Here is a 26637-nt window from a genome sequence, read left to right as displayed (position 1 = left end):
TCGCCGCACATCACCACTGCGGTATTTTTCTTTAGCAACCAATCCAGAAACTGTTTTAATATATCTAACGGCACAGTGTCTATCTCATCCCAGATTATTTTCTCGGGAATATATTTCTTACCCATTCGTTCAGGTGTCCACGTGCCGCCGCTGTATTTGAAAAAACTGTGATACGTGCACGCGTTAACATCCCGTTGTCTCATCTCCCTGGCAAGTCTGTGTGTGGGAGTCAGCACGACCAAGTCAGAACCGCGAAATAATTCAATCGCCCGAGTTGTTTTACCAGAACCACCAGGGCCGTTCAGATAAACTGTTTTGTGTCTTGTAACAGGATCGTGCACCGGCGGAGACAACGAAACCGTCGAAGACATTTCTGCGCTGCGATACTCATCCACGATTTCAACGTCAGCTGATTCACAATATCCTTGTAACATTTCATTCTTTATTCTCCACGAGCCCCACGATGGATCATCCGATATAACATTATCCAACAGCGCTGAGTGTTTTTTATCAATATAAAATGAATCCGTTGCAACTCTCACTGCGGCAACAGGGAATCTATTGATCATCGACAACAAATTTATGGATACATAAGCCAGCATCGAAGATCTCAAATGTGTGTACTGAGATGATTCTCCGTAGATATAACTAAAAACAGTCCCTAGTTTTTCCCCGTTTGACAGAAACACATCTTCGCGGTTACAGAACATGTTGTTCGTGGCTGCATCAGCGACAACAAGATCCAATTCAGTCTTGTCCATGATTAATCGACTGTGATGTTGTTTATGATCATACGCTCCACCTTGAGTGAATTTCCCTATTATTCTTCGTCCTAGATCTTTTGCTGTGCTTTCGTCATTTCTGAGTTTGTTTTTAAGTACTTCAGGAGCTTTCTTGATGATAGCGTCGATAGAAGTTTCCGGATGTTCTCGTGACCAATCTTCGATGACTTCTTCTAACGTAACCGGCGTTGGAGTTGGCAACCAAACTTCGGTTTGACGACAATAACATATAATCGCTTCGCTGACCGTCAGCGACAACAGTATTCGACTGTCAAGCATGTATCGCAATAACACTATCGGTGCCCATCGCTTCTCAACGAAATGTCTGCCAAACCAAACATAACACACAGGATGTAAATCCTTAGCGAATTTAAACGACGACACACAAGCAAATCCGGTCAAGTCAAAATCAGGCAATGGTCCGTTTACAGCAACTCTTGTCATCGAGTTTGTAACGTGGCCAAACCGTTTAAAATATTCGCTGCATTCTCCACGCCCAAGGAAACTTCCTGGATAACACGCCGTCATGTCCACGGATATCATACCGCGGTGATCATATCGAGTATTCCACAAACCGCCGTGTCCGTATTCAACACAGCTCTGTTGGATATCCGCAAGAAAACTTTTCGGAGTTGGTCTCCATGAATTTCGTTCCCGGGCCACATGCGCGACAACACCCGGGACAGTAAAACAGTGTGTCAGTAATGTATCAGTGTTGCCCGCATGATATTTTTCTGCGAGTTTTTTCATTTCCTGCTGTAACGCCGTTGTTCTATATATTTCCCCGTCGGGTCTCACAAACTGATCATATTCTCCATCTTCACTACTTCTGAATAACCACACAGACACCAGATCGGTTTTACTTATCTGATAAATAAAATCAAACATACCCGTGGAGTGCCTCGCACTCTCCCCGCTAGCGGTTCCCTTGCTCGGCAATTCCGGATAATACTTCACAACACGGTCTCGCGGGAATATCCTAACCGAGTCAGTCCAGGCGTGACTGTTATGATCGATAATAGTTATTGGTGTTCCACGGGAATTGTATTTACACTCATACAATACCTCACCGGTTAACGATGAAACCGTTATAGGAAATTTTAGTAATCGCTCTAGCTCAGCAACATCATTTATTGACGCTCCTTTATCCGCTACTCGTGTCGCCCACGCTGTTATTTTAGTTTGTCTTAGCGGTGTTAGGCCGTTTCCTCGCATTGCATTTTTAAAATGTTCCATTACTCGCTCAGCTACACAATTCATCTTTGACTCTGTCAACGGCGACACCTTCATCGGTTTGAGTTTATCAACGCGTGGTTTCTTCATCGGATAAATTCCATAAATGACTGCGGTCACAGGATACGCTCTGGCATAATATGGTATATCAATCCCAACAAGTACTCCCGGGTTTGAGTCTTTACTTAACAGAACGGTTTTTCCACGAACGCCTCTGGCATCAAGAACAGGGTCTAGTTTGTCTCTGATAATCCACTTTCCGTCGTCGACTCCAACAATAAATTTTATCTGTATGAAATATCTTCTATCGTCGAGATACCCAATTATGTTACGCGCGATTGTATCGTTCATGGTAGCATCAATGATACGGCCACGAGAAATGCCCGCGTCGGGGATAATTTTATACGAAGACCACGTGTGTGCGGCACCATCACGACGAAACTCTTCTTTGGCGTTCTTGATAACACCAATTACCGTTGCTAACTCTCTTCGTCGTGGATCAGCGGTTAACCGGTCAAGATCGAATCGAGAACCTGATACGGGTTTTATTCTGGATAGTCTTTCAAATTCCTCCATATTATAATTAAGACAAGTATTTAAATAGACAAAAATATTATATATAATGAACCAATGCAAGTGGATTAAACTAAATTCATCAGCGCCGTGTAGCAAACCATGCAGACACGAATACTGTGGACAACATGCTCAACAGGTCCGCGGGGGGAGTCTAGGACCGATACCGTGTATCAGATGCGGCATTGGAGTACGAGGAAAAACGCAATTATGTTCAGCGTGTGGTGGAAAACGCTATCGAGAACTAAAACGGTATTATGATAAAAAATATCCAGACTGTGATAACGCTCTCTCGGAGCGTGATTACATAAATAAGTTTTCAGACAAATTAGACAAATGATTTGCTTATAGTATAATGAATCAAGAATTCGTCCCACATCCAACTATTCCAAATTATGAGGCAAACCGAGATGGCATAGTGAGACACTGCACGCGAAGACGACCAGTTGGTGGAGTTGATAATGGTGGTTATTCAAGATTTACTGCCACGTGCGGAAAGAGGTATTTATGTCATCGTTTTATTTACGAATGTTTCTTTGGAGTGATCCCTAAGGGTTTTGTCATTGATCACATTAACGGTAACATACTTGATAACTCTATAAACAATCTTCGCGTGGTCACTCAGAGCAAGAACTGCCTACTGGGTAACACAGGGTGTTGTAAAACAGTTGCAAGAAGAGCTATTAAATCTATAAACGCAATTACAGGTGAAGAAATTGTATTCCAGTCAATAAACGCCGCCGGTAGGTATTTCGGTATTTGTCCACCTGCTGTACAGCATGTCGCAGATGGGATCTACAAAACAGCATTTTCCAAGAAGCTCAAACAGAAGATTTCATTCTGTTATATCATTGACACAAACAACGATAACTCAATATAAGACCTGTAAATGCAATCACAAAAAAAAATCCTAACAAAGAACAGTAACCCGGTGAAGAGTACCGGGTAAGTGATAACCGCTTATCTATCTATGTGTGTTTTTGTTTTGGCGATGCTAGCATCGCTCAGTAAAGCATTTTTCATGCATTTAAAAATATGAAAATATATAATAATATGAATCACGAAAACATAAATACCATACTTGTTGAAATTAAAGAATTACAACAGCGAGGTTTTAATATTTTACTAGACACTGAAACAATTATGTCAGATTTTGAATCCCTGAATGAGCTATCACGGTTGGGGAAGAACAATCTCCCTGCCAGATATAGGTTCATTAAAAATGTACAGGATCGTGTTTACAGATCACTTGCCGGGATAACTGAAAATCAGGTATCTGAATTTATTCCACTGTGCCATGCAGTTGAGAAGATTCGTCTTGGATTGTCACAAGAGTATGAGACTCGAAAATTAATTAACACCAGGGTGAGACTGTTAAAAGGTTATATAAAGAATCTAGACGCGGAAATGCCTGAAAATACTAGTATTTGTGACGCCGAAGAAGTATAAATACCACCGCGTGTGACTCACACCAGGTGAAAGTAGAACCTGAACCACACCAGCGTGGAAATGTAAAGCACATTCGGGAATGAATTCCGGGTAAAAAAAAAAGTGTATTATTTTTTTTTGCCTTGGAGGGGCGTTTTCAGATTTTCAGGATTTGCTTAAGCGCTTCAGCATCAATACAACAATGAGAATAGTTCATAATCTGTTCTCGTTGACACCAAACTATGATCATATGATTTTGCTGTAACTGCGTCAATTGTGACGGAGTTAACAAGAAGTCTTCGTCACCATACACGTCAACGATTATTTTAACGGGGAAATACTGTTCTGGGAATGTCTGTCCGAATGCGGTTTTTATTGCCTCGTAAAGAATTTGCTTATCATGAATATGAACTCGTGCGTGAATGTATTCACATTGATACATTATATACAACCGTTTTTTTTAAATGCGCGCTAGCACGAGAAACTCTTCGAGGAGAAACTCTTTGAGTTTCCAACGATAACTTATGCCGGTTTTGATAACCACCCGGGAGAGCATTTTAGGATTTCACCAGTAAGTTCACGGAGACAGTCTCGCCACGCAGGTCCAACAAATTTCCCCTCTGGTCGGTGAGTTTGAAATTTATCGTTGACAACCACACGGTATGACACCGCAGATAGACCGGATTGATTGGTTCTTGCACAATCAGAAAACCAGGGGGGTCTTTTGGTGTGAACGTATACAGGATAAACCCCTGTTGGGCCGTAGTATTATCTGATGCGCTGTAGCTACCGTCGATGACGTCACATACAAGATTGACCGCGATAACATCTGTGATATTTACGATCCCCGGTGAGATGTGTCTGCCATCGGATGCTGTACTGTTGTCGTGCTTGAGAATAACAGGTTGTGGTTTTGTTCGCGTGTACGTGGCAGAAATATCTTCGAAAGATTCCGCGACAAGATCAGAGACCGATTTTCTCAGCGTGTGCGCGTTATATCCAGGAAGTTTAAAATCTGGAATATCCTTCACCGGAATACCAAATCGGGTTGCAAACTCCGATCTTTTTTGGTTTCCATAATCATCTTTGTAATCCAGTAGATTCTGAATTATTTTTTGATTTATAATTTCCATCGCGGATGCGAGTTTGTTTAGTTTTTCTATGGCTGTGATAATTTTATCGCGCGAACTTGTTAAATCAGAAATATAATCTTGAAAATATACTCGCAACAGTTCTAGCTGTTGTTTATGTGCTTGTTTGATCGGATTAAATAAATGAGCTTCTATATCTTCTGGAAGGTAAAGACGGTATTCCCCGCCTTTGAAAGCTGCCTCTATTATATCCAAGGAGTGTCTATCTGATTTTGTAAACCAGGCTTCTCCTGATTGTAATTGATCTGAAAATAATAAATAATTGCCGTACACGAGGTCGTGTAGTTCTTCCTTATCGGTCATAAAATCCGATTTTTTAGGTTTTGGTGGACCCGGTTCGACCTCGGGTCGTTTTTGTGGCCATCCTAATACTGTTCGAAGAGAGCTGCTATAAATATCCACGGCGTATCCCGGTGTTGAGATTCCAATGACCGCAGACAGCGTTGGTTCATGAGCTGTTATAGATATTTTGGCTTCCTTGCCGGTGATTCGTTTTATTTGGCGTTGTATCTCATTGTTGATTTCTTCGATCTGATAACTCCCAGTGGGTAGCGTAATTGTATCCCATTCAAGTTCACCCTGTTCCGGGCCCGCGCTGGGTTTCCCGAACACGAACGAATTATTCGGCTGCAGATCACCAAATGATGCCGACCTGATATTGGGCCAGCTGTGATACACACTGAGCTTTGCCAACGCGATTTCACTCACTGGAATTGGAGTTCGAAAATTAATACCAAATTCTGGTTTAGTCGAGGACACTGAGATCATTGTGGTCCTTACCGGTGTTGTGTTTGTGACTATTTGTTGAAGCAGTTCTATTGACATTATTTATTTGTTTAGTTTTCAAATAGTCATTGTACGCATCTGACATTAGTTTGAATTCAGAATCTGATATCGACGTGGCGTCGCTACCCTGCACGTCTAACGATGATGATATCAGTGATGATAATTTCTGATATGCGGTCGTGGCTGTATTTAATTTTGTCGTGTAATCGTGTAATTTTGTGTTAGCACACGAGGATATTTTTTTTGCTATGATGCCGAAAACTCCTGCCGCGGTAGTGGTCGTACAAACAGAGATCGTGGCGGCGACTGCTGCAGTTACCGGAGTGACCGCTGATAGTATTACTCCGGCAGATGCAACAACGGCAGATACTGAATAAACCATAATATCCAGCACTGTTATGCGGCGCTTGTATTTTTTTACTTTTTGACTGGTTACTTCGATGACAGTTTTTAACTCAGATTGCCACTCACGGACTTGATTGTATCGATATTGTTGAGCATCTGGCGTCGTTGACATTATTCAATTACGCGGTAACCAATTGAGGCGTTGCAGCGACGAATTCCAAACAAAACCAGTAAGATGTTGCTGTTAAACTATCGTTCTCGGCTTCAAGCATAAATGTTTCCTCGGTTCCGCTGTTTAGTATTACAGTGCAAACCCCGGAATACTTATCGGTGGAATGTCTCCAAGGATATGTTGTGAAGATTTCAAATTTAGCGGCTGAAAACACAGACAACCTGTAAACACCGGTGGCTGTTGCTGTATATTTGATAGTGTTATTTTGTCGTGACCATGTTGCGAATCCCGATGATACCGTGAATACAATGTTGGTGATATGCCCGGGAGTAACTCCAGTGGGAACTTTAATCAAACTGGTTTTGTTAACGATATCAGGAATACCCGATACGATATCCTGCTGTGTTTGTTTGATCGTGTTAATGTCGGTCTTTACATCAGCGAGTTTTACATCGACGACTGGAGGAGGCCCAAAGAACTTATCCACGGTTTCACTAGTTTTTTGAAAGTTTCTTTGGAGTCTTTTAAACCCGTTCACGTGAACATCATACTCTGACCGCAGCGTATTTAGTTTACCGTTGACGATGTCCACATATTGTTTGTTTGACGCATCCTGGTCGGATTCGGGATTCGCTAACGCGGTTATTTTGTTGCCGCTCATGCTAAGTTCACCGGTCATTACGTCGCCGGATTTTATTACTCTGTCGATGATTAGGCCAGCAACGAGTTGGTACTGCGTGTCGACGTATTGTTTATTTGCGGCATCTTCGAGACCTTCCGGATTTTTTAGAACGGTTATTTTGTTGCCGCTCATGCTGAGTTCTCCTGTCATTGTGTCACCGGTTTTTTTCACACAATTTTTAATTTCATCGTTGATGTCTTTGATGATTTTGTTCGATATACTTGAATCCCTGATGCTACCACGGTCAGTAAAAACGGGAAAGTTACCAGGGACAGCTGTACGAACATTACGGATTAAATCATTCCACTTGATGTTGCTAGTTTTTAGTTTTCCTTGCTTGTCCTGAAAAACAGCAACTTCATCTGGGTCAACTCCGGCTAGATTCAAAAGATTATCGACTTCATCTCGGGTCGCATATTTTGAGAGATCAGCATCTGTGCTTGGTTTACCTCTTCGTGTGAAAGGTCTTCCGTAAATATCCACCATTATTCTTATTGCTGTTTTTCAAATGCTAGCATTTCTCGATGCGGTATATTCATACATTACCTTATGAGGAGGAGTTGCTGGATTTCTTGAGATTGCATCAAGAACATTTAAAACCTCGTTCCCACAAATGGGCGGATCAATTAATGTTTGTGTTGGTAACTGCCACACTGGAACATTAGAAAATCTGCTGACATACTTGAGAAACTCAACTGGCGGTGCTAAACCGTACGAATCAAAATAGATAATTCCACGTGGATCGATCGCGTAAGCAACCCAGTGAGTTCCAGGACCGTCTTTGTTGTCGAGATTGATAATGCCAGTTTCTGGATTATTCGGCCGCGTCGGTAATTGATCTCGCATAAATACTCCTCTGAAATGTTTTACACGCAATTTTTTAACAGCATCGAGTAAATCAAAATTGCTCATCGGGGACACTTTGTGTTTCAGCGTTAGAAATTTTTTGGATACCATGATGCGGGAGTTCCTGGTAGTCTTATACCGCGTCCCTTTTTTTTCTTATACCCTTTTCCGGTTACTTTCTTTAGTGCCATTCCAGCTTAGGTCAGGATCTATTGCTCTTCGCCGTGAAGGATATTGTTGTCGTTGTGTGTGTTGCAACGGTGATTTTTCTTCTTGAGGTTGCGATGGTGGAATTTCAAGTTTACGTATAGCATTTACAAGTCTATCATACTTTGTATCATCTCTGTTGATTTGTTTTTTATTTTCACGTATACGATACGAATATTTGATAAAATTATCATCTGTCATAGAACCGTGTTCTGGGTTTAAAGACACATCTCTTCTAATCAATCCTAACAGTATTGTCTCAGGTAATTTCTCTTCTGGTACATTTTTAAGAAGTTCAATATAATCCGGCGTAAATCTTTTGGCGGGGTCAGTAATTCTCCCTGTTACTCGCTTACCAGCAGGTACTGACACAACAACTTCATCGGGTGGAGGCCCGGGTTTAAGTCCAGCTGAAATATCCTGTAAAATTTTCCTTTGCTCTATTAAAGCCTCTTTGGTAACAGCTGCGGATTTTTCAGTAGCTTTGGTCACGGGTTTAAATAATTCCTCCGCGGATTCTGCAAAGCCTTCCCGTGCTTGCTGTCTTAGTTGTAATTTTTGTCTGACACTATCACGGACAGGAAGAAATTTCTGAATTGCTTCGAGACGTTCTCGAGCTAATCTAGTAGTAAGTGCTTCTCCGATATTTGCCATTATTTATTTGTCAATGATTTAATTCCGCTAACATAAAAATGTTTTCTCACAGCAGCAGAGGGGGGCTGGACCGACCATGGATTTTTCAATGACGACCCCGCCACGGAACTGTTTCAGATTTATTGAAGTAAACCAAGTTGCCAGCGGAAATGTATTGCATTTTCCCCTGGAAATTCGAAAAATTTCTCGAGGAGAGACTCTCCGAATTTTTGGGGACATTTTTTTTTATTCTATGATCTGAATAGAAGGGTTTATTTCGTCGAAATAAGCCCTCTATCGAGGAATAGTTTCCTGGAAGGGGTTACTTGTAAAACTGTTTTGGTCTGTTCCCCCCCTCTGCTGCTGGCCCATTAAACTCCTTTGGCTGGTTATTTGACAAGATCTTGAATCACCTTTAAAGGCCAAAAATTTAAAGTTATGTTTATAAATACTGTAGATTTTGTCACACTTGTCAAATGGTAGGAAAACCCATTCAGAAGATATTTAAGTCTCATCTGCAACATGTTCGTGCATTTGACGAACCACTTAATAGAATTATGGTAGTTTGTGTTGGTCCCATACCTGTCACCAAGTCAGGTAAGTGATACGTGTTGACCATTATGTGTGCGTCAACAAGATTCCCATAGACAATCACTTTGAGAAATATTAAATCTAAAACAATAGTAAAAAGCTTCGATAAAGGTTTTCACTCAATTAGGCCTTCCAAAATCTATCAAATATGATGAAGGGTCGATTTTTATGTCTGGAATTTTCCAGCAAGTTTTGTACGAATTAGGCATTCAACAATTCAAGTCTTCTGTCTTTCACCCTGTGACCCGGAGGGGTGGGGTGGGGTGGGGTGGGGTATTTCAAAAGATCAAAAAATGTATTCGGTCATATTGTTTTGATACGTCCAAAGATTGCAATGAAGGCATTCATTGTTAGGTAAACAGTTCAAGAGTCTTTTGGATTCAGTCCTTTAAACTATTATGGACATATTGTGAGTGGACCATTGACGATGCTAAAAGAGAAACTTATTTCGAATTAAGATACGGACGTTAATCATCTCATTAATATATCAAATGTTAAGTAAGTTTTCAAAGGCGTGTGAGGTTGCTAGAACTAATCTGCACCCTTCTCAGTCAAAAATGAAGTTAAGGTATGATAAGAATACAAAGGAAATAGGTTTTCAGCCTGGTGATACAGTTCTGGCTTTTTTGCCCGTACCACAAAATTTTCTTACGGTCCTTTTACGGTAGAAAAGAAAGTAAATGATTTAAGCTATATCATAAATAATTTTTTCACTCATGTCTCATTTTTTAAGAGCATAGTCTCGTAATGATATATATATATATATATATATATATATATATATATATATATATATATATAAACAGACAGACAGACAGATAGATAGATATATTGATATAGTCCCGATATTGCTTAGCTCTACGATAATAATTAATAGAGCTAAGAACAACTGTTAGATGTGTATGAAAATACAATATTCAAAATTAGTCAGATCCTATGCAAACCCTATTCTGCTGTTCCAGATATAATCATCTGTATAACACTAAATATCCAGATAATAATCTCATTTCATAAAATATGGCTAAAATGATGGTGCTGCTAAGAATATGAACTAAACAAATAAAATTATTTTTGACCGAATGTTAATTCCCGTAGAACAGCCATTAATAGGTTCTTGGTACTCAAAAAAGGCAATAAAATATATTTCTCCTTAGGCTCTCTAAGCTAAAAATACTTATCCTAGTCTATGCGTTTAAAATAAGTAACTGAAAAGAGTAAAGACAATAAGATTTTTAAAATTGAACTAATATTTTTTCCATAGTGAAAAATGAGAAAAATGAACTTACGGACTTATGAATTCAAGCCAAATATAATTCAAAATTTATTAAAACACAAGTCCTATCAACGAAAACTTCTAAGTGAATTACAGTTCGAATCTCTATGAAAATTCAGGATGGAAAGAGAATGCGTCTGTAATAATGCACGTAGTCCAGATGTGTCAACAGTCTCTTGTTGAATCACAGAAAATAGTATTCCAGTTTAAAATTACGTATTAATTCCAGTAAATGTCTTTGTCCAACAAATATATCTGACCACTTTTGTATCTCCTGAGAAAATAATCACGTGAATTCAATAGTTTGAAGAAAATAAAATTTAGCTCAAACTGGTCACAATATAATTCAACCAAACTTGTCAGATGTTAAAGCATGATTGATTGAATCATTATCAAAATATCAGTTATACGACCACGTAAGACACGAAATAGATTCTTGGAAGGGGTCAAAATTTCATCCTTCTTGAAAAAAGACGCTTGTTTGCCAATTGAAACGTGCTTAATTAAGGTCATACATTGACTGAACTTACTGATTCTTACTCTGAGAAAAATAATACAAAAATATTAAAAACATGTTTACCAAAACTGTTACTGATTTTGAAGGTCAGCAACGAGTTACAATTTAACAAATATGGACAATGTCAAATCCAGTAAACAATCTTACATTAATATAGTATATAATGAAATAAAAAATATTTAAATCTAACCACCAATTGGACCAAATATACATAATTCTTCCCCCATAAAAGAAAAAGAAATGTTTATACCATAAACTTTCTTGTTACCATTAATTAAATATGTGCTTTATAAACAAAAAACCAGAAGAAGAAATCTTATAAATGATTCAAAATGTTATAGTCAACAAGTACTTGTTCGTAGGTAAGGGACTACCACAATGTAGCATTATTCTGCTTAACGGTTCGTCAGATGCAGGAATAGGTTGCAGATGAGCCTTAGATATCTTCTGACTGGGATTTTATACTATTTGACAAGTATGACAAGATCTCAAGTATTTGCAAACATCACTCTTAATGTTTGGCCAATAAAAGTGATTCAAGACCTTGTGATAAATCTTATTAATTCCCAACGGATCAGCCAAATGCCTTTCATGTGCCAAACGAAGAATGTCCTGTCGGTATGATTTTGATAGTTTACTGACCACTCATCACCAGCAGGTAATTCGGGAGGTGTCCACTTTCTCATAAGAATTCCGTTGTTAATGAAGTAACAGATATGTACCTATGTGGCTCCAGTTTCACTAATGGCCATTTAAAACACACAGGAAATCTCAGGATCTTTTTCCAGTTCGGCGACAAGTTATTATCGTTAGTCACCCTGATTAGAATAAAGAGAACGAGTAGTTAATGGAGGATCACCGTGATTAATACACTTTGATCGATCCAAACAAGGAGTGAAAGTGACCTCGTCAAAAGCCTGACCAATGCATGTGTCAGTTAAATCAATACTTTCCTGATCAACATCATTCTCAAGCGCTTCCTTAACCATAGTTCTAGTAACTGCACAAGACTGGTTTAAATCAGAGGATTCTCTTTCAATATGATCAACTTTCTGATAAAAACAATGCTTGCCAGTTACAAGTGGTTTAAACACAAACTTATCTCCAACTAGGTTGTTACCTAGTAATAAATGAAAGCCCTCAACGGGTAAGGAATACGCTGTTACGACTGTCGCGGGTCTTGAGATTAAACCTGATGACAAATTTACACAGTGGAGAGGAACATTATTAAAGCCGCAACGTATTTCCTGAATAGAAACACTCTCGTCAGAAAAAGACCTCTCAGAAAAAAGGCGAAGTACCTGATTATAAAAGACTCTGATAAGCTCCTGTGTCCCCTAACATTTGAACAGGGATGGGATTTGCTGGATCATTCAACAGTGATATAGAACCCATCGACATGAATGGTTTATACATCTCCATAATAAAGAAAGACTAGGGTTAATTAGAGCCGACAAATTAATTGGTTTCACTAAATGACCTCGACCTTGACCTCTTAGAAATAAGGGCATTTGGATTAGGTGTGTCTAGATTTTCATGGGTCTTTTTTCTCAATTTGTAGCAATCGAAAATAACGTGTCCTTTCTTCTTACAATAGGTACACGAATGACGATCGAATGAGTTCTGGTCGTTCTTATCAGAAACTTGATTTCTAACAGTCGTTCAAGATTGAAATTTCGAAGCGCTTGTATTACGCTGAATTACTTTACCACAGAAAACAGCTGAATGGAATATTTACTTACAAAAGAAACTGGATGATCTAAGGCATACTCGACACCCGCACGAGCAGCATTTTCCAAGGTCTCGACCTTTTGCTCATCAAAATAATTCAAAATGTCTTTATGGACACAGTTTTTGAGCTTTTCAAGTGATACGAGTTTTCTGAGATTCGTGTAAGTTTTATTAACCTTTTTAGAAGAGCACCGCCTATCATAATGTCATGCTTTGTCCCCATGCAAATTCGATTTAGGTCTGGTCAATTGATTCTCTAGAATTTCTAAAACATTGGCGATAAGCATCGGGTACTAACTCATAAACCGTTAAGATATAGTCCTTAACCATATCATAATCAGAAATTTGACAGTGAAATGTAAATATCATGAACATTACCAGTCAGTACGCATTTTTCTCAAAATGGACAAAATACTGATCTATCCTTTTTTTCCAGAAAAACGGGTAATAACTTGATATTTCTTAAATCATCAGAAGTAGGGAAGGGTTTTCCATTTGCCAGCTCTAATTATTTTAACCTAATCTGAAATTCCATTTTTGTTCCATTATCTCTTAGCATTTGCATTTGCAGTAGATGTCTATTTTTTCCTTTTCAAGTTGATTTTGTCTTCTATCTTTCTTTTTCTGTAACTACATTTCTCTCACTTCGCTCTCTCTTTCCATTAGTATCATTTCTATCTGAAACTGAACCTGTCTAATCTCCAATTCAATCTTTGTTTAGCTGCACTTCCATTGTCATAATTTATAATCACTCCTGGAAGAATTAACTAATTCTCTACTTTAGGCGATATTGTGATAATTCTTGTTTATTTCACCAAAGATTTGTAAAATGTGAACAAATACATGGGATTTAAAATTCCGAAACTAGGGGAATTTAAATTTAAAAAACCAAAGTATTTTGAATTAGTGTAAAAACACATTCGTATCCCGAACACGAGTCCCCAATTTTCAGTTACGAGTCTATGCTCTTAAAATAAATACTACAAAAGAGAGAAGACAACAACCTTTTTTAAGATTTAACAAGTAATTTATTTTCCTACGATGCAAATGAAAACTCAGAAGAAAAAAAACATACGGTGTTATGAACTAAATCCCCACAAAAATCAAGTAATTATTAAAACATAAGTCCTGTCTTGAAAAGTTCTGAAGGATTATTCCAGTTTTTAATTCCGTATTAATTCCGGAAAATGTCTTTGTTCAAGAATTATATCAGGCCACTTTTGTACTTTCAGGGAAAATAATCACTTGAATTCAATAATTTGAAGAAAATAAAATTTAGCCCAAACTAGCTCTTACATAATACTACTTAACATGTCAGATGTTAAAGTACGACTGATAGAATTCTTATCAATACATAAGTTGTATAACTAAGTACGACACAAAAGAGATTCCTTGACGGGGGTCAAAGGTTCATCCTTCTGCAAAAATATAAGTTTGTTTGCCAATTAACACAATCTTTATGACAGGTAGTCAATGTATTACATCGACTCAGCTTAATGTTTCTTACTATGAGAAAATTATTAAAAAATATTAAAAAAGCTGTTTACCAAAACTGTCAGTCAGTTTTGAAGGTTAGCAGCAAGTTGCAATGTTTCATTTCTGGATAGTGCCTAATCCAGTAAACAATGTTTCATTACGATAGTATGTAACGGAACAAAAAAAGTTCTATTTAACAAACAAACAGTTAAATTATATATATATATATATATATATATATATATATATATATATATATATATATATATATATATATATATATAACAATACCCTAGAAACACTTCAATCATGCTTGCTCTCATAAAGTAAAATCTTCGCATATATTCAGAATGGGAGAGTAGTGTCCTTGTGTTATTATGGAACGGGGTTAATATTACTGGTAATATTACATGAGATGGAGTCACGTATTCATCAATTTACATGCACGTAAATATTCCTTGCTATAATGAAAAAATATAGATAGATAGGTAGGAAGATAGATAGATAGATAGATAGATAGATAGATGGATAGATAGATAATCAGAACGGTGTAGTATCAAAGTAGTGCTTCAAAAAGATATATATGCATCCAAATGTGTTACTGTCCTTGTGTTATTATGGAACGGGGTCAGTAATGAGATGGAGTCACGTATTCATCAATTTACATGCGCGTAAATATTCCTTGCTATAATGAAAAAATGTAGATAGATAGGTAGGAAGATAGATAGATAGATAGATAGGTAGGAAGATAGATAGATAGATAGATAGATAGATAGATAGATAGATAGGTAGGGGTAGGTAGGTAGGGAGGCAGGCAGGCAGGCAGGATGGCAGGCAGACAGGCAGGCAGGCAGACAGATAGACAGACAGACAGACAGATAGATAGATAGATAGATAGATAGATAGATAATCAGAACGGTGTAGTATCAAAGTAGTGCTTCCAAAAGATATATGTGCATCCAAATGTGTTACTGTCCTTGTGTTATTATGGAACGGGGTCAATATTACTGGTAATATTACATGAGATGGAGTCGCGTATTCATCAATTTACATGCACGTACATATTCCTTGCTATAATAAAAACACTTTGCCTTTGATCTATGTGTGCACGTGTGTAAAATTTCGAACACAAGACGGAAAACTTGCAAGTACTTAATCTTAGTAAGTCAATTTAGACCATCCTTAACCCTCCTCCGTGTAACTCCCGTATCCCTAAGTTGGCATTCAATAATTTCAATTGTTTCGCGAGTAGCATACTACCCCACTAACCATGAGTTGCATATAAAAAAGGCCATTCCTAGTGAGGAAATGATTTCAAACGTTTATTCCTGTAAGAAATGCTAAGCTAAGTTGAAATATATGTGTAAAAATTAAATCCATCCTTTGGGATTGAAACAAGATCAAAATGACGCATCTTATGCACACTTTGCTCTACTTTGAAGACGTTTCCAGGTTTTTCTCCCACCTAGTCACCTTTACCATGTGGTGTGCACTCGGTCAGACAAGGCAACTGCTGCTTATCTGTTGGTCATAGACAAGGCAATAGGGCTGTGATATTTAAGGATGAGTGAACTATTATATATATATATATATATATATATATATATATATATATATATATATATATATATATATATATATATATATATATATATATAATCGTTTATGACTTTTTTCTCTCACTAACTCTTGATTTCTATGACTTTTATTCACTTCCTCGTTGGCTCATCACAAACACGACGCTTGCTCACTACGACGGAACTTATTTCTTCAATTTAATGACGTTATTAGGCAATTGTTAAGAAATATTTATCACATTGTAAAATAAGCTGCATGATTTATTTGGGAAACATTTATTGTTAACCGAAAATGATAAACAAATTAGGAAACAGCTATGGAGTTAGGCACGTGGCAGACTAGCCATCGCATGGCTAGCCCTTTCCATGTTCCAAGTCGACGTCAATCTCTTAGGTAAGTGTCATCAATGTAGAAGAGAGACGAATTTATGTGGGGTATCAAATGTTAGGTCCAGTCGATTTGGGGGGCAGCCTGTCTCCTCCCCCTCGTTGCATCTTAGTTTGGTGTCGCTACATATTCCGATTAGATTTGCTGACTGTTTGGTAGAGCTATCAAAACGTCGTCCGGCAGTGATGATGTAATTACTCCTTTAGTCACGCATGGGGTAACATTGAGCTCCGTTATCTTGGTCTTCATGTTTCCTACAGTTTAACTTGAATACGTAAGGGACTACTTTTAGCTAATCATCAATGGTAAGCATTCCTCTACAGTGGAATTGAAGATATATGATGCAGCTTTTTGTCTCCCGTTTGTAGTCTGTCCTGCGTCCATATAATTACAAACTACGATATATCAGTGACTTTCTTGATAATTCCGCTGTCATAGCGGAACGTTAAGCAAGAAGAACAATGTACTGATGAAGATGCGCGAGTCGTTATATTATTGATCTACATCAAAGGTGTATTTCCGAATAAATATACCAATAAAACAATCAATTTCGCTATGATAAAGAGCTTAAATATACTGATATAACAACAGATTTACCGAAGAACAAACAGCGATATGATCAAAGTTTGCCGTAATCTATGTCGGGGTGTAAGAGACAGTGATTGGAAGCCGGATGATCCATCGATTTTCTCCAGAAAATATTAAAATCACACCCACACCCTCCCACAAACACACATTCTAGAAGGAAATAAAGCACTACATTAGGCCACCAATTTCGAGAAATGTAATGAATTATTTCCGAAAGGTTGAATTAGTTGTCAAGCGTCAAGACCTATTTTGATGTATTGACCTGTGTTTTCAGTCGATAACCTTGACCATTGTCGTCTTGATAAGCAGGCGCTGACCGGACTAATTTTAAAATGTTGTCCTAAATGGTTGTAGCGTTGTACTGTCGTGTACATATATTATCAAACTTGGCAAACATTGCCAACGCTCACTTAGAAGATATCGATACACTATACGATATACCTAATAAAAGATATATATATATATATATATATATATATATATATATATATATATATATATATATATATATTTATAGATAGATAGATAGATAGATAGATAGATAGATAGATAGATAGATAGATAGATAGATAGAGACAGAGACAAAGAGGGACAGACAGAGAGACATAAACAGATAGACTTACAGGCAGAGAGTATATATAATAACTAAAAATCTAGAAAAATTGCTTCTTTGAAAAAGGCTTACTAAGGAGTCTCTGGAGACCTTTTTAAAGCGTACTGAAAATACGAAGCCTTTATGAATCAGCAAGTCTGTCTTTCCATCAGTTTATAACTTCCTATCTGCCAACCAACTTATTCTTCCTTCTCAATGTTTCTCCCAAAAATCGTCATAGATAGTGCCCGAATGACTTCATCAGCAGCCATATTTGAGGGTTACCCTTGACTTTATATGGTGTTTGCAAGTTAAAATAAATCTGTTGAATCTCAAGATACTTTTACGAATTTTACGTATATAAACAGAATGCAAATGAAGCTTTCTGTTAGTATTTATATTTGTGATTTATAAGTTGACTTTGCTTCAGTGTGCATTGTTAAAATGGTACATTTTGGAATTCGCATACAGGAGAAACTGCCAGTTGCCCATCATCCAGGTAAAATGGACAAAATATCGCTTGTTAGTGGCCTTATCGGGAAACATCTATAGCAAAATTTATATTCAACGTCTGTATGTTTCAAAATGTAGATTATGGAGTACATGCAACTACTGTTTGCTTAATTAGCAGACTTCTTAAATTTTTATAGCACCGCTGCACAGACCCTTTAGCAAAGACTTTGAAAATGAAGAAAGCGCATGATATTGGGCACCAAAAGATCGAAAGTACACATAAGACATACCAAGATGTATGTTAGTGTCATTAATGCAAGCATTCAGGACAGAGCTTGCATTAACGATAACAATATTCAGATGTATGTCTATACCAGACTAAGATACAAAACATGATTGTTCTGTTTCAAATATAAATGTTTGTAACAAATGAAAGGTATGAACAACTTGTAGCAAGTTTCGTGAAAGTTTATCTCTATAGTACAACTTAGCATTTGGTCTCCAGATATATAACAACTTTCGAGTGATAATTTATTTATGTGGCGGCTTTTTTATGAATTCAAGCAATCTGAACACTCTGATGCACCATTCTGTTGCTTTTTCAAGTCGGATGCCCAAGGAAGACATTATCGAGTAGATTATTGTATTAATAAAGATTGTTTGGACTGAAGTTCGACACATTTTATATTCAAAACAGACGTGGAGAAATATGTTCGTTGAAAGTGTGCAGTTTGCGTCTACTCGTCTCACCAAGATCCATTAAGTACAGCAGAAAGTGGCCCAAAAATTAAAAAGAAAAATCCATCGTCTTGACTTCTACAATGAAAATAGTATGATACTTATTCTTTTTTTCTTACTAAGCGAATCGTCTTGCATGAAGTTTAATTTACTCCGTTTCTTGTTGTATATTCACTTATAACAAAAGATTTTACGGATTACAGCTTGCCCCCAGCTGTTTCCGCTTGGTTTTCATGTAAGTGGCAGCTATCCTGCACATATGGAAGCAGGTTATAATACTGATCTTTCAGATACATAAATGTAATAAAGAAGATGGAACGACAAATGATTTCTTTCATTTGATAATAAATGTTCTGCTACTTCAACTGATGCAAATATGATTTTAATGTTCCTAGTTGCAAGTTGTATGATTTCGATATAATTGTTCACTGCATCTAAAGAGTGTGTAGGGGGGATGCGATTTGAATTTTAACGTAGCTTTAACACTTTTCAGTCATATTGCTATGATGTACACAATGTGGCAGTTTATAAAGATGTCTAACAGTTGGTCATCATGTCCTACCATGTCACCTTATCCTGACACCCGGCCGACCAGTATTAACGCTAACGTTTAGACCACCGGAACTTTCCACAGGAGAACAGTAAAGATTATACTAAAGTTAGCATTTAAAACGAAATAATTTTAAGTCATATGACATAGGCACGTGCAAGGTTGAAAAGGTGTAAAGACCTTCGATAGATTTATCACATGGTATCTGGGGATGGTATCTGGGGAAATGCATCTTGTCTCAAAATAAATCCATGCAGTGCTCAACAGAAGCTCCAGATTTCATTGCTTCGGGTACTAAACTGCGGCTGCATAATTTGTTTCTGTAGCACTACATAACCTTCTTAAACATGATAAGACAGTCGTGTATCATGCACTGGTTCAAATATGTCTCTCTTGGACGGAACATGGAACAGATAATGAGATGACGTCACATGTGGCAATATAAAGATAGGTTATAACATAGGCTTCCTTGCCGCTGCGTCTTGCAACTCCAGGGTGAACCATTTTGACATCTGCTGACAATTGAAAATGCGCTTGTTCCTTGCTGTATTCGCATGTGCCCTTTTTGGTAAGATTTATAATGCATACAGAACATAATGTGAGATTATTACATAATAATGAATAATGCAGTCTCAAAATAATTTTTGACTCGCATGAAAAAGTTCCAAATTTGTCTTTACAATGGAGAGATCTTGTCTGAAGAACAATCTTATATTTGGTGCACCTCTTTTGAGGCTTTTATTTTTGTGCGTATATTTCCTGCTTTGCATTCGTCGAAACGTATAGACGTGCTTATTACGAAGTATAACTAGATTTTGACTTAGAAAACTTTTTTTTTTATAATAACACAGACATTTTACTCTAAGCATTAAGGTTCACAAATTTTCGAATTGTTTACCCTAGCATCAACATGTGCATCGCTGTTTACATTTCTCCTGTGAAACAGTAATACGAATTATGATAGCCTTCCTTTGGGTACAACTTTGAATGCACCATATTCTGTGACTAAAAGTTCTTATTTCATCTCCTTTATAGGAAATAGAAACTATCATGCGTAGTGCCAGTTTGGATCCACAATCACAAAACTAATAGAGAAAAAAAATTAAACTACAACTTACTAAATCAATGAATGAAATATATAAATAATATGATATTTTTTCTACATCAATAAATCAAGGCAGTCATTTTTACAAACTTATGACATCACATATAAAATTTATGTTGCCCCTGAAATGTTTCAAAACTGAGATAAAAGGTTCAAGAAAGTTTAACCGTGTATCAACTTTTCATATTCTTTGCAGCACAAGTGATGTCGCAGTATTGTTCGACTGTAGCGGACTGTACTCTCAGCTGCTGGGCGCATCAGACCATTAAGTGTGAACATCACATCTGTACATGCGAACATCTACACAACACAGGAGCAGGTACAATAAACCTGGCTTGCATCTAGCGATCTCTTCCTATTCGGAAACTTATTATACACCTGTTCATAAATCCGGGATAATACAAATTCTGACTGATAACGCAGATAATTATCATATTTTGTTGGTTATCGTTATTATTATTATTATTATTATTATTAAATTGGATGCATCACCAGCATAACCCCTCCTGCGTCTTCCAGCTCCTATAATGTTGCTCTTACTATTATCACAAGTAAATAATTATTTCTCATTATGTTTATAATTGTAATTGTATTAACAACAATATTGATGAAAACAGTACATTTTCTGCATTTTATCGCTAATGACATTTCGCGAAATCGATACACCATACACATGAGTGTATGTATGTATGTATGTATGTATGGTATGTATGTATGTATGGAACCACAGTCTGTAAACAATATAATACCAGGGGCTTATTTAACTTACTCGAATGCTTTCCTATTCGGTAAAACATAAATTGCCATCACACTCAAATTAAATATTATTTTTGCACTATTAAATCAACACAGAAAGAAGAGCAATTAGTCGTATGCGTTTCCATAATAGATTAAGATAACATACTAATGCAATGCATAATAAATATAGCGGAGGACAAAGAAGATTATAAACCTTTATGTAATTACAATGGCTTGCTAATGTTCTGATGTGACATCATAAGTGCACACACTTGCGTGTACCTGCATGATTTCTCACGTTTGCTCTATCTCTCCATCTGCTTGTTTTCTCGATATATATATATATATATATATATATATATATATATATATATATACTGAAAAGAGATGAAGTTGCACTAATATTTTTATTACGTATAATGTACTTTATTTAATAATATATTATGCTTTGATATATTATTGAAGTCTGTTCAGTAATTTATCGGAACTAAAAAATTATGATCTACATAATACTTATAGCATTATAAATAAATAATTATTCTATTAAAAAAAGGATTAATGAATGTCGTATAGAGGTTTGGAATTTAGACCTTTTGGATATACCTTATTAAGACGGTGAATCCAATAGATTTCCTATAACAGACGTTCCATCTCAAAATCATATATAAGAATAAGTTAAGAGGAGAAATCTTGCAAGGAATTGGAAGTATGGTTGAAATGTGAGCAGCGTGAGATCGACATGAGTGTTCGATATAACTTTTTAATGTCTGATCTATGTTGGTTCATGTGTTTAGATATTTGTTGACTGGTTTGTCAAATACATCGGATGACTTAATTTTTGCATTTGTTCAAATAAATAACATTTGATATAACAAAGTTAGTATCATAATGTTTTTTAAATGTTTTTTTTCTTCTTATTATTACTGCTGAAAGAAATATTTTCATTAGTAAAAGAACAGTGCGAACACATAGGACTATCACATTTAGTTCATGGTCCCTCTTAAATCGATTTATTTTATTTCGAAGTTAGAATTAATTAGGAAATCCGTTAAGATTTTTAATCCATTTATAGCTATTGTGGATTGCCTTTCGTGAAGCGAAAATTTAAAACATTCCAATATTCATTGATAATCTTACCTATATTAGGCAAATTTTAGATTATATTCAATAACAAAACGAACAATATGTTCGTTTTTTTGTTTGATGTTACATTGTAGTGATTGAAGTTGTGTAAGATAAGATAACTTTAGGAAAGCAGTATTAACGATGTCAATGGGGTAATTTCTTTTCTTTAAATGATGACCTAAGTTTGCCAAAGTAAATTTTAAATCATTGTTATCCGACATAATTGGTTTATACCTGTTTGATTGACTATATGCTCTTTCTTTCTCTCTCTTTCTTTCTCTCTTTCTCTCTTTCTTTCTCTCTTTCTCTTTCTCTCTCTCTCTCTCTCTTCCTTTCTCTATTTCTCTCTTTCTTTCTTTCTCTCTCTCTCTCTCTCTCTCTCCATATATATATATATATATATATATATATATATATATATATATATATATATATATATATATAACTCCTGGAGTATGTCCTAAATTCAATTAACTTTAAATTTAATGAAGACAACTAGCTCCAAATCAATGGAACCGCAGTGGGTACAACAATTGCCCCTTCGTATGCTAATATTTCTATGGGAAAACTGGAGGGTCAACTTTTAGCATCAGTTGAATCTACATCATACCGGTATGTACGCTTTCTCGATGATATAGAAACGAAGTGGCACCATGGCAGAGAAAGTCTGGATGATTGCATATCAAATGCATATAACTTCCATCCTTTAATAAAATTCACGGAAAAAGTCTCAAACTCAAATCATGTTTTCCTGGACACAAAAACCAAATTGGTAGAAAAGAACCTCCATACAGACATCTACTGGAAACCAATTGACAAACACCATTATCTACTCCTAACCACTTGTCATCCAAAACACTGCATTTGGAAGATCCCATATAGCCTGGCACTGAGGAAAGGCAGAATTTGCTCTGACGATGAAACATTCCTAATACGGTCTGAATAGCTATCTAAACATTTAATTTACAGAGGCTATGGCAAAGACCTAATTACAGGGGCAACCAAAGGGGCTAAATAAACAAACCGCGATGACCTATTAAAATATGGAAAGAAGGAAAAGGCCGATAGGGTACATACCATACAGTCAACCCCAAAATAGGTCAAATCATCGTGAAACACTGGTCCATCGTGGAATCGTCTGACGTACTAAAAGTTAGCCCTCCCGAAAAAACTGTAGGAGCCTACCGAATACATAAAAATCCAAAAGGGCATCCTAGTCAGGGTAAATCTAACGCCCGTCATTATTTAATAACACCCTAGTCAATCTGGCCCCTTTTGAGATAAAAGGTGCAAAACCTGTCAACACACAGTGACTAGAAAAAAACTAAAATTACATGGTCCAAACAAAACGTGCAAATGAGAGAATGCAATTTAACTCATCACATGTAAGATTTCTAGTTTTTTGTACGTCAGAGAAACTGAAAAGCTACACAAAAGGATCAGCCTTTATAGATCTGATTGGATGACAAAGAAGATGTACAGAAGCCCGGTCGCAGAACACTTCTCCTCCCCTGGCCAGACTTTCACTGATATAACACTTTTTGTAATTGAGCACAACCCCAAATGGAGTTCCGAAACCAGAAAAGAAAAGGAATTTTACTGGATACACCGTCTTAGAACAATAAAACTAAGCAGTTTTAACCAAGAAGGTTAGAAAATAACAGTTATTCAAAAATAAAATTATCTTTTGCAGCAGACACATTTCCTTTTAAATAATTCACTACATTTGGTAAATAGCCTGTAGTTACCACAACAACAATGATTTATCCGGGACATAATTTGTGCTTATATTCATTTACATAAAACAACAGATGTCGTTATGTCTCATCCATTTCAAAGTGAATACAAATATTTTCCAGCATCCGAAACAAGCTGAAATAAACTAGTTGAAACATAACACATTTAAATGTTTAATTCCTTTAGAAAAAGCGATGTAAAGTTTTGCAAACACAACGGATTGTTTGTTTTATTTGTTCGTGTTGTCTATGATTTACATTTGCTTTAAAAAAAAAAGACTCCTTAAAGTGTCGAAAGCACTTAGTCTATTTAGATATTAGTTTCTCACTGTTCGTTGTCAGTACATTGCATATATATATATATATATATATATATATATATATATATATATATATATATATATATATATATATATCATAGCTTGCGCAACACTCGCTGACTGCCTGGGTTCAGGCAATCCAGAACCTCTGCGATGTAATGATCAGCAAATCCATTGTGTGAACCATCACTGTCATTGCGCGCACCATGGCCACGATCACTTCGAGTAGCAAAGGCTGAATATATTGGTAATTTCATCTTTCATGTTAGGAATACAAAATTATATTTATTTACATTAATAAATCCTACTAATCCTTCCAACTTCTTAAGTACTTTAGAAAGAGTCGAATATATAAAAATAGTGTTTATCGTTTCTATTCCTACCAACTATCTTTAACGTACCATGAAACCAGATTCGAAGTTCCATTAATAAGCTTAAAATTGATAATTTCGTTATGCATGGCTGCTTAGATATGTGCAAGTATTTGAGCATTTTAGCGATTGCATACATTTCTAATCCGGTCTATTGTTTATTAGATGGTTTGGTAATGTGAAGGCCATTAATTAATGCCCCATGATAATTTTGAACATTTGTCATCTGAAAGAGGCAGCTCAGAATATAAGCTAAATATTTTTAAACATTCAATTTTAATTTAAATAAAATTTAAATTGTGTATGCAACATGACACAAAATTCATTGTACAGTACACATGTCATAAATATTTTATATAATCGTATTTTCTCTTTGCTTGCTTATTTTGCTGTTTCTTTGTTAACGTCTGCTTTCTTTTTTATTTTAAGGTGATTTAAACGTGCAAAGGGGAGTATACAAGAGACAAAATCGGATTGCATGCTATACATGTGTGACTTGGTATAAACAGTTTCAAATAAATATAATTTTCAATCTTGTTTTTATTGTAGTTTAAATTCTTGTTCCTTTGATTTTCATTATATTTTTCTTATTGGAAACTCTGTTGTGACTAGGTGCTTTAGAGGAATACATAAAAGCAAGAATATATTTGATTGAAAAGTATATGTGTCTGTGTGTGTGAGTGTGTGTGTGTGTGTGTGATTAGGATTTTTAACGTAGCTTTAACTATTTTCCTATCATATCACTACTATGTCTGCAGTGTTGCTGTTTATAGTGATGTCTAACACTTGGGCATCATGCCTCAGTCATGTAGGATATTGTCCCACCAAGTCATATTATCTTGACACCAGGCCGACAAGTCCTAACACTAACTTAATGCTCAGCGGCAGGCGAGGCAGCTGCTACTACCATTTTTGTAAGTTTTTGGTATGACTTTCCTGGGGTTCGAACTCGGGACCGACTGCATCCAAGACGAACGCTCTAACACTTAGGCCACCGGAGTGGTCGATTGAATAGTATATTGATAGTTTACATTCACACTTTCTATCAGTTATCTTGACTGCATAGATTTGTTCCACCATCATGTGTACTGTCAAATGTGTTCGAATTTTATATTTTTTACAAATTATTTTATGGGATCTGGTTTTGGAATTTTACGATAGAGCACCATATGTAGGTTTATTACTGCCGAGGTAATATAACTAAGTGCGCTGGCCAAAACGCGGTGACTCAAGGGTAGGATTCACTGCAAACTGAGCAGTCCGATAAATCAGCTCCCACTCCAGTACCGAAGCTCCCACTCCTGTACCGATGCTGATGGACGATTTGCTAACCGATTCATTCATTCATACAATTAATGCAGAAAAACCTGTCCTTAACACTTCAGTGTACTTTCTAGATACGTATCAGTATTTCTCGCGGCTCTTGAGTTACAGTCTGCTGAAAGGGAACTTTAACAAGATATCCTTTGTTCAACAACTTGAAAATTTATGTAGATTAACATAGTTACTTCTGGCTGTTCCCTCAGATCCAAGATCCACTCAAATGCAACCTTCGTTCATTCACTCATATTATAATTTCAGTTATTAAATTGGCTGAGTCTACTCGATACTATTATCGGACCTTGTTTGTTTTATTTGTTCAACCACGTGTTAGAGAACCTAAACGAAAAATTCACTATAACAGTTAAGTTGAAATGGTTTTACCGTAATTGTTTCTGTACACTACATGACTGTCACAAGGCGGTTCTGAGTGATTGAAAAGCAGGATGTAGCCATTGTTTTATGAAAACCTGAGGTCATATTTCAAACCAGCCTTAAGTATCAGTACAGGTTTGGGGGACGATTTATCGGACGGTCTACAAAGTTACTGCAGCTCCTGTCTTGGTTAGTGTCCGGAAAGAACACACAGAACGACGCATTAGGCCCGTTG

At 36.6% G+C, this 26637-nt stretch overlaps 1 long non-coding RNA gene across 1 annotated transcript; it reads left to right on the top strand.

Annotated features, from left to right (window-relative positions):
- Nucleotides 1-19802: 19802 nt before the first annotated feature.
- On the top strand, nucleotides 19803-25188 carry LOC149783279 (uncharacterized). The gene is made up of 4 exons (XR_016414017.1): nucleotides 19803-19880; nucleotides 20614-20736; nucleotides 24438-24583; nucleotides 25137-25188. It is a non-coding gene; the product is annotated as an uncharacterized LOC149783279 (long non-coding RNA).
- The last annotated feature ends 1449 nt before the right edge of the window (nucleotides 25189-26637 follow it).

This window comes from Sinohyriopsis cumingii, chromosome 14 (genome assembly GCF_028554795.1).
Source record: "Sinohyriopsis cumingii isolate HCF-2022 chromosome 14, ASM2855479v2, whole genome shotgun sequence".
NCBI lineage: Eukaryota > Metazoa > Mollusca > Bivalvia > Unionida > Unionidae > Sinohyriopsis > Sinohyriopsis cumingii.
The sequence above is the reverse complement of the archived record's forward strand: the minus strand, read 5'-3'. Positions and strand labels throughout refer to the sequence as shown.